Source organism: Sturnus vulgaris, chromosome 1, assembly GCF_052056855.1.
Source record: "Sturnus vulgaris isolate bStuVul1 chromosome 1, bStuVul1.hap1, whole genome shotgun sequence".
Lineage (NCBI taxonomy): Eukaryota > Metazoa > Chordata > Aves > Passeriformes > Sturnidae > Sturnus > Sturnus vulgaris.
Genome location: NC_142243.1, coordinates 32907568 through 32918233, shown reverse-complemented (window position 1 = coordinate 32918233; position 10666 = coordinate 32907568).

Here is a 10666-nt window from a genome sequence, read left to right as displayed (position 1 = left end):
GGCCTCTCCCTTTATTCGAATAAAGCAAAAAGGACTCCTCTGTCTCCTTTTTGGACATAAACCTCTGGTGTTTGTGGATTAATTTTCCTGACACTAAGAAATCAATTCAAAGACCATTACATAGATAATGTCATAGCATGAACACTCCTTTTAGAATGGACCCCTTAAACAAGAGACCTCCCCAAACCTCAGTCAAGTTCAGCACAACAGCAACTGTGACAATTTATACCAGTTTGGCTTGCTCTGGCAGCTCATTGCTGAGGGAGAAGAGACAATTGGCTTCCCTGTGTCTGACTAAAAGCTTGATCTAAGCCTGTGAAAAAAATCACAGAATCAAAGAAAATAATGAGTTGGAAGAGACCCATCAGGAGTCCAACTCCCGGCCCTGCACAGGACACCCCAAGAGTCACACCATGTGCCTGAGAGCATTGTCCAAAAGCTTCAGATGGGCTTGGTGCTGTTACCATTTCCCTGGGGAGCGTGTTCCAGTGTCCAGACACCTTCTGGGTGAAAATCTTTTCCCTGGTATCCAACCTAAACCTCCCCTGACTCAGCTTCATGTAATTTCCTTGAGTCCTGTCGCTGGTCATGGGAGTGAAGAAATCAGTGTCTGTTCCTCATGAGGATGTTGAAGACCACAACAAGGTCTCCCTGCAGTCTTCTCTTCTCCAGGCTGCACAAACCAAGTTAACTCCTCATAAGACTTCCCCTCCAGACACTTCATCATCCTCTTTGCCCTCCTTTGGACACTCTCTGACAGCTTAATGGGTTTTTTATATAGCGTCACCCAAAACTGCCCCCAGCACTCGAGGTGAGGCTGCCCCAGCTCAGAGCAGAGCAGGACAATCCCCTCTCTTGCCTGGCTGTGATCCTGTGCCTGATGCTCCCCAGGACAGGGTTGGCCCTCCTGGCTGCCAGGGCACGTAAAAATGAAAGCTGCCTTCTCCTTTTTTACCTCAGTTTGCACTGCAGTAACTTCTCAGTGTTTCTCCCGAGTTACTCAAATGGAAATGGAAGTTGATCCCTATGGCATGTGGTCACCTACACTTGTCTCTGCATGCAGGAAAGCTGCATACATAGCCCAGGTAAGTGCCACAATGATCTTACAAGACTCCTGGTATTAATTCCTAGAGAACAAAGATTGTATATGTGTTCATGTACGGAGCTGCAGGTGATTGCATCCCAGCTGTTTACAGCCTCCTAAGTGCATCTGTAGTCATTAATTCAAGATAAATCTTTCAGTAGTTTCAAATACTCAGTTGAACATCCAGTGAATCTAGTAAATAACTGGGTTTTTTTCTTATGCTAAATTCTGATAACTACTAATTTTGTTTAATAATACATCAGCAAAATATGTGACATTTCATACATAATTCTGGATTATTTCAATTTATAAACTTACTTGTCGTGAAACATGCTTTTAATCAAGGTAACCTGTTTAGATAACCTTCTCTCAAGGAAGCATTAACGTCAACTTTAATAGGTATGTTGCTTTACTACTTGGTGTTGATTCTGTTGTGCTAGTCCAGTGCATTGTTCTCCATCATGCCTTTGTGCTTCGTGCCAGTGTTGAAAAGAAGGGACAGGCTCTTTTACCATCACAGCATTTACAGCAGAATGCAAGTAGAAATCCTTGTGGCAGCTAATTCAAGTGTTAAGGTTGGACCCTTACAGCAGGCAGGTACTGTCAATCACAAACATACAAAAGTCAATAATTTGCCCAGCTTTAGACTGGTAATATTTTTCCTGCTTTATTATCTAACTGATTTCTCACCATGACATTAAGTTTGTCACCCTGACTGTGACCATGTAGCAACAGTTTTGTTACTTCCCTAAGAGATGCCCCTGTTTTAGTTTCACTTTCATACTTTTTGTGTCACAGGAGTTTCTACAACTGGTACTGGGTTTAGCTATTCTCTCACTAATCTATGCATAAGTGGCTTCAGTTATCAGTCCTAACAGTTAGCTATAAAACAAATAGAAAAAGAACCCCTTTGTCAAATTTTTGCTCTGTGCTTTGCAAAAAGAAAATTAATTACAGGCATTTTTATGGACAGTAAAGAAAAAAAGCGAATGAATCTGCAGTGGCCAGGTCTGGCCTTTTCTGAGTCAAAAGGCACAAGGTGAGCATGGACCTGGAACCCATTTTCTACACATCACGTTTTTATCGCTTTCACACACTCAAACCAGCCCTCCTTTATGTCAGATGCATAGATAGAATGCCAGTGAAATCACTGTGTTGATACCAGGCTGGATCATGTATCTTGCTATGCTCTTACTACAAATTCTTTGGAAGGGCTCTGAAACAGCTGCATTAGTGCTGTTGAGGCCATGGCTTATAGAGCTGGATACAGATCATGGGAGAGTGGCTCATGAAGTCCTCCTGAGCAGGTCTAATACACACATGTTTTTGTGTCTTGTCTCTCATTATACCTCCTTACAAGGGATATAAGCAGATACAGATCTAAATCTATCTATCTATCTATCTATCTATCTATCTATCTATCTATCTACCCTCAGGGGTGTGAGATCTGTTAAGCCTTGACACAGAAAGAGCTTAAGTTCTAGATATTGACAGAGTAAAAAATAAAAAGCTGTGTCCCCTGGGCAGTGAGCCACTCATTCACAGATTTAGCTGGTTAAGTGTGTGACAAAAAGTGGTATGAAGCTGAAATTCACTTTCTTTTCACAACCCATCCCCTAGATTCAAGTTGCCAACTCTCCTTCTCCAAACACTTACCCAAGCTGACCCCCATGCTGGCACTCTGCCTATGCACAGCAGTCTCCCACAGGAAGGGATGGGTCCTGGTTTTCTCTTTTGACCCATACCATCCACCTACTTAATGTTTTATCTCTACACCATCTGGAGAACATAAAATAAATGCCAATTCCTTTCAAAACCATGGGAGGTATAATTTTCCCTTGGTGACATACAGTTCAGAGCATAGCAGACATCCAGCATTTAACATTGCCTTTTTTAAGGTGTGCCTGGATATGATCCAACTCCCTCTCCGTCTTCCACAAGGCAGGCCATTTGTCCTGTCCCAGTAGCCTTAGCTCTGGGAAATTCACTCTGTTCCTCTGTGGCATATTTTTGTTACTTCAATTGATCTCAATACCCAAAGAGTTGGTGGCAGCCCTGTATGGATGGGCCTTCTGTAAATCTGTGGCTTAATGCTTTATTCCTTCTTCAGAGAGTATTTGGGGACCAGCTGAGGCTGCAGCTCAGCAGGAATTCCTCCTACCAACACGGTCACAATGGCATGTGCCAGAGAAGAAGACAGCACTCATATACAGAAACATGTTTGGAGTACAAGGCTAGTGGAAATAACAGTTGTAACCTGAGGAACCACTTGACTTCTTCCTGGAGAGAGTGAGAAGTAAGAAGTGATAGATCCATATTAAAAAAGGACCGAACAACGAAAGCCAAAAGACAGCAACAAAAAACCCAGTAGGGACATTAGCTGAAAACTAAGGAAAAGAAGATGGAATTTAAAAAATTCAAGAAGGAAATCAATCAATTTAAACAATCTCAAACAGAACAAAATATATTGAAATGCAGAAAATAAAATAATTTTATGTATGTGGCAGGAATGTGTTGGCTTTGTTTGGGAAGAGGACAGAAGTCATCATGTACTAAACTTGGTTAGCACTTGTCAGCAGAAAGAACTGCATTTCCATTTCATTTTCAGCTGAAGCTGTCACTTCCATAGTAGTGGCATCTGTGGAATCCAAGGATATGTGGTGTGATAAGAGGCCCTGACTTTTTGAAGGCAGTCGATGCTTTAACTCTTGAGAGCCTGAAGCACTGTTCTACTTTTGGCCACTAAATACCAACGTAGAGAAAAACAGTAGAGACAGAACACTTGGTGCTTTCAAGATGTTTTTCTATTTGGTTTCTTTTTCCTAATTGATGCAGTTGTATGCCAGAAACAATTTGTCACTGAGACTGTGGTAACTTAGGATAGAAAGGAGAGATAGTGCAAGGTGAAAGGGGAGATTGCATTGCATTTTGCAGCCACAGCGTTTGGAAAGATAACATCCAGTCAGCAATGGAGTTCATGGCTAAATGCCAAACATGTTTTGACTCATGAGGATTTTCTGGAACCTAAAGAGTTCAGAGAAGTAGCTCTGCAATTTACCTCAGTCTTAAAAGACTTAGCAATTTTAGGAGTTTATGTAAGACTGGAGATTTCAACACGAACATGGGAGTTCTCTTTAGCTGAGGCCTCTACAGCAATCAAAAGATTTTTTTCTTAGGATTTAGGAAGATTTAGGGATCCACACCTGTTAGAAAAGGCTTTGTTATGCCTGGAAGAAAACACTTCAGCTCTGAGTTTTCTTAGTCAAGCTACCTTTATGCTATTGATAATTGCCTGAGCAATTTTTGAAACTCACTTCAGTGCCTATTAGTGCTTACATATCTTGTAACTATCTTCAAAACATTTAAATATTCCTAAATCTCTTTCTGCTGTGTTTTCCTTTTTGATATCTTAAATATGTATGATTCTATGGTTTTCTCCTACTAGATTGCTTTGTGTCAACAATGAACTCTATACATCCTGTTTGGCTTGGAGATGCTTTCAGAGAAAGGGTGAAAAAGGTAGAAAGTGTCATATTATCTATGTTACTAAAACAGCTTCTACCTTGCTTAGACTAAATGCATGTTGAAGCTGGATGTGTCTCATAATGCCTTTTCTCTTGGAAGCTGATTGCAAACAGAGGCATTACTAACATTGTGTTTACTTGGGCACCATTTGAGGAGCATCTCTTTTTTCTGTTGTTTTTTTTCACCCCACCCTGCGTATTTTTAGTTTTGTTTTTTTTAGATTACATTTTCAGCATCAGTATAGGTCTCTTTTGGGCACCTCCTGTGGCATCCTTTACAGTTGGGATGACTTACACAAAATGATTTGTTACTGCCAGATTGAAAATCTTTTGCAAAACATCTTTTGCACCAATTCTCCAAGTGAGGAGCATGTTGGAAGGCTCCAGTTATGCATGCCTAAATAAAAAGCTGAAACCTCTTTTATCTCTAGGAGTCCTGCATCTTATTTATTTTAAATCCCTTAATATGGTTGCTGTTACTAAAATGCCAACAGGGATGATAACAGTAGCGATAACAATAACATTTGAAGAACCAACATAGAACACAGGTTCTGCTAGTGATGAGTTTTGCTAGTGATGAGTTCTGCTAGTGTGGAAACTGCTACCTGTATTTATGTGCAAATTCCGTGTTGGCTGAACCACTCCCTTCTGTCTTGGTGTGTATTGAATGGACAGAATTAATAGAACAGAATAAATGGAATTAATAGAGTAAATAGAATTAATACTTACCCTAAGTATGAAATTGACTTTAAATCCCATAATCAAATTAGAAACAGCACTTTCTCAAGCACTCTAAAAATCATTTGCCTTCTTTAAAATACTTTAAAGAATGGAAACTTTAGTGAAAACTTGACATAATTTCAAACACAGAGCTTTTATTTGGTCACTTGGTAGGGCATGTTTTTAAATTCACTAATGGCACAGCTCTTCACAGAAGGCAATGAAGAAAGAAGCCATCCCTCATGGGTTTGTGGGTTGTTGCAGGCAGTACAGCCACCTGCTGGGTATCCCACCGAGGTGCTGCTGCCTGCACAGCTCACAAAGCAACATCACCAATGTTAGTGGCCAAAAGGAGCTGGCAGAGAAGGAGATGGGAATTGCTGCCAGCTTATATCCTTCCCATTGCTTTGCTCAGAACCAAATGAGATCCATCATGCTTTTTCTGGAGTAGAGTCTTACAAGGACCTTGCTCCTGACCTTGTTTTCCTCCCTCCTGGTGTCAGATGCTGACCTGCCTGATGAATGAATCCATGTAATAATGATTCTTTCTTCTGTGCTATACCTGCTTCTTGAGTCACTCAGATGATGCCAGTATGTACATTTTAAATTAAACCTTTTTATGTATTATTTAAAATAGTAATAAGGAATGAGATACTCTCTCCTTAAATCACAGTCCTGGGTAATTACAGCTAGGTTAAGCACTGAAGACCAGAAACCAAGCCCAAACTATTAAATAGCTGTAGCAGAAAATCGTTCCCTAAGATTCTGTAGCAAGGTGCTCTGCCTGAGCAGGGATACAGCAGCTTGAACTTTGTCCCATTTGCAGCTTAACAGTGATGGATTGAGCAAGGAGGGTCTGCTGATCACTGATAAGGTTGAGCAAAGGGTCTGCTGTTTTTAGAGGATATGAAAGCCAGGTGCTTCCTGACTGAGGCTGGAATCAGCAAAGCTGTGCAGGCCCTGATATGGAAGTGAGAGTCAGAAGTGTAAATCAGAAGAAACCAAGGGGCTCATAACACCTTTCCAGCAACAAAGCATATTTTACTGAGTAAACCTGACAACACATAATCTAATAATGCATATGACTGACAGTCAAACACTTTATTCTGTAAGAGGCCAATACCACATTTTCATGGTGAAGACATTTAGCATACCTCCCTAAGGTGTGTGAAGTTCCTTCCCTGGAGTGCTGTCCTGAAGGTTACTCCTCAAGTGTCATGGCACTGACATAGCTGTTATTTTTCTTTCATATTCATAATGAAATGTCTTTCATGACATCATTCACTAGAGTGATACAGAGCTATTGGCTAAAGTATGCATTCACAGTCAGGCTTAACAAAAATCTCGAGATTAGGCATGTGGCCAAGTGTATCTGGGATAGTCCTAGCAGCTCTTCAGTGCTTCAACATATGTGTCTTTCACATATCAGCTGTTTGCCATCTCACTGTTGATTTTTGCAAACTTCTTGGTTTGTGACCAAATAGGCACCAAAGCATTCCAGAGGGTGTCAGGTTCATTACTAGCATTTACTTTTGTCTTTAGACTTTTGAATATGCTTCACAGCAACTCCCTTGATTATCAACAACAAATTCTGGTTTTGCCTTGACTACAAAACTCTGTAACTTCTTGACTCTTTTTCTAGTAGTATTCTCATTTGGCAAATTTGTAGAAGAAAGTTAGGAAAAGATCACAAAGAAGTTGTACTGTGACTCACTCAATGGAAGCAAGATATCTGATTCTAGTAATCTGTTCTGACAAAGTAAAAATTATTTTAATAACAAAATGTTTCAGGATGGATAGGAACAAAGTTTTGCCCTTTGTCTAGAACTCAGGCAATTGAGAAAATGCTACATACTGAAAAGCATGAGTTGTCAAGTTCAAAATAAGCTTTAATTTTATGCCTCAGTTTTTATATTTGAAATTTACTGGATATGCATTTTTGGCAAGAATTGTTACATTTAGATAATAGCTGTTAGCAATGAGATCGCTAACTGAGGTGCAACTCAGAGGTCAGAAATCAAATGTGTGGCTTCCATGTATGATGGCTAAGCATCTAAATGGATTGCATCTGCCATTACCTGTAATTTTGTGTCTGCAGTTCAAAACAAGGAACTTTCCATCCTCATTTCAGTATTTGGTTCACAACACTCATTTAATAGAACCTTCTCTTTTGAGCTGCACATAATAACACCAAAATACTAAGGCTAGACATTCATGACCAGTTGATGACACCAGAATAGTACATCAAAGAAAGTGTCTTGTAGATGACTGGTCAATAAATCTGCTTGACAATTTAATTGGTATAATTGATAAAATCCATATAACTACTAGGGAGGAAATTAAATTACTTTATACAAATCAGATTGGGATTTAGATTAAAATTTTCTGGGTCAATTTGCTCTCTGCAAATTATGTTATGGAAGACCCCCTGGTTTGAAACACTCTTATTAAGCTTTCTCCTAAAAAGTGTCTTAATTCATATAGAATGGCATAGCCTAATATCTCTATACACAATGTATCCATTTTTCCCATGTAGTCTTCAATTCTACACACAGAGAAGATGTGCAAACACACAAAAGTGCGACAATAACCACGATGGTATTGCTCTTTTATTCTTGTGTGCAAAGACAGTGCCTTAGGAGGCACAACAGCTCGTAGCAGTGCTCAGACCTCACTGGTGTTATCCATGAAGGCCTTTTACTGCAGCAGTGGTGAGATTGAGGGCTTCACCAAGATCTCAGCTAAAGGGGAAGACAGCTGGAGTTGCTGATGTAGGTCCTTGGTTTGTGTTATATTGTGGTAGAAAGGCTAAGTAATTACAGCACCTTCTTTCACCCTTAAAACCCATGAAAGGAAATGCATTTAGTTTTTTGCTTTTCAAGCTTAGTGGAGAGCAAAGGAAGAGCTTTTCCTTTTTGTTAAATAGTAGAAAAATGAGAGGATTTTTTCTAATCCTGTTGTTTCTGTGATGATGCATCTGGACCTTCTCAGGTTCTGAAGGAGTGGCACAATTGCTTCTGCCAAGCCTCAGAAATCTCTACCTATTTCAGATGCAGAAGAGTTTAATCAAGAGCTTAATCGTGATCTTGGCATGCAGCCTTGGGAGTGCTTGTACACACATTTGTAGGAAAGCAGAGACACACAGGAAAATGGTGCTCTTAGCTGGGAGGGGTAGACAAAGCCTGGAGGCAACTCGAGTCCCACAGCCTGCTTCCAGGAGATGGTACTGCAGCCTCTGAGAGAGGAAGATGCTTTTCATGCTTTTCATAACAACATCTACCAGTTGTCAAGGAAAAGAAATGGTCATAAGCCTGCTGCTTGTGTTTACATGACTGCATACCAGCTGTACAGTAATATCGTAATAAAAGCTGTTGGGGCAATCATTGTTATGCTGCTGCTGTTTAGCAGCTTGCTTCCAATATTGCATTACAGAAATTACATATTTCATGTAATCAGGTCTGTCTCTTACTTAATCATCCCACTCTGTGTATAAATCTTTAAAGTGGACAGGTCTATAAATCACATGCATTTTTCATTTACCGTTTATTCTAAGCCAGGCAGTTTCTTATTTAAATTGCCATATGAATAAATCTAATAATCCTTATTCACTTACATCATCTCAAACTTTAAATCTAGTTCTGACTGAGGTCATAAGTGAAATCAGTATTAAGGGCAAAACTAGCAGCTGTAACAACTATAATAGCTCACCAAATTATGTTAACGGGCTGAAATAACATTAAAAATGAGGAAAAATTGAATTATATTATTAAAGCATGCTATGCTGAATCAGGCAAACATTTAGCCTAACTAGAGATTCTGAATGTGCATTTACTGCGTTTATCATCACACTAGTCCATATGCCCTGGACAAATGAGGAGTAAAGACACTCACCCAAACATGTCTATTTATAAACTGTGTTTGTATATGGTATTATGCAGATTTCTGTAATGCAATAAAAAAATTCTAAACAACTGCCCTCACAACTAGAGCCAGAAATGCACTTCTTGGCTTAGAACAGGTAGTTTTGCTTGTCTTTTATTATTCTGTGATTCTGAACCTTTAAATCAGCAATACAGAAGATATTACGGAGGAGCTATCAAAATTCTTCCTCCCTCTTCCTGAAAAATCCAACAAATCCCATTTTCCTGTTAAAGAAAATGACAGGACTGACTCAAGCATTCCATCTGTCTAAGAAACAGCTAACAATTCCTATGAAAATTCACACACAAAAGGGAAAGAAAGAGTTCTTTGGTGGTAAAGGAAACATATGTCACAGAGGAGGGTCGGAAAATCTTCAGCATTACTCCCAAGGTCGATGGATTTCAGAGGCTTTGCTCGTAGCTGTCACTGGGGTGTCACAGTGCTTGCCTTTACATGAAGCTTCCTGCAGCAGCTTCTGCAAGGAAGTTTCACTCCAGAGCCTGGAGAGAAGAAAGACATTGTCCACATTCCCACTGCTATTGCTAATAGTTAGTGGACTTGTTTTTTGTGTGGAATTGATATTTTGATATTTAGTGTTTGGATTGCTGCAGCCTGTAAAGCACACTAATTACATCTACTTATTCCCAGCACTGATGGAAAGAGTGTGAGGATCAGGGTAGGATCCTTCCTGTGCTGAGCTCTTCCACTTCTGGCAACGTACAGCACAGGTTCTTCCTTCACCAGAGGTTGCATTTGGAACATCATCTTTCTCAGCTCTCCCTGGCCCTATTTCAATTAATCCAATTCCCTTTTGAAATCGTTTGCACTTTCGGTTTCCACAATGTCTTCACATGGAGGTCTCCACAATATCCTCATATGCTGCTTGGGGTAACCTGTTATCTGGTCATTTTATTAATTGTGCCTTATATCATATGTTCTGCCTTATGAGAAACAGTAACAAAACAAAACAAACATTCTTTGTTGTAGGAATGTTACAGACCTTTCTCAGTCAAAACCTTCAGTTGAGCTAGTCCATACTTCCTATCCACCTTCTTGCCTGTTTCCACACCTTTATTGGTGCTTTATGCAGTGGCATAAAGATGCTCTGTTTCCTGTTTGATTTCCAAGACAGCAGAACATTTTGTTTACTAATGGGATGGTTAGGAGATCCCTGGGCTTAGCAGGTTCTGGGACAAAGACAGAAGAAGCAAATCCCCAGCTCTCCAGCCTCTCTTGGCACCAGCCACATCAGCACTGCTGAGCCTGAGCATCCTGAGGCAACCATTGCTTCAATTCTTTCAATTCTGTGCACTTTGTTAGGATAAAGCCAGATTGCCTTTATGCATCCTTTTTTTATTATCATGGATTTTCTAGAAACAGACTAATTGGCACAAGTAGCCAAAAATTACTGCAAATT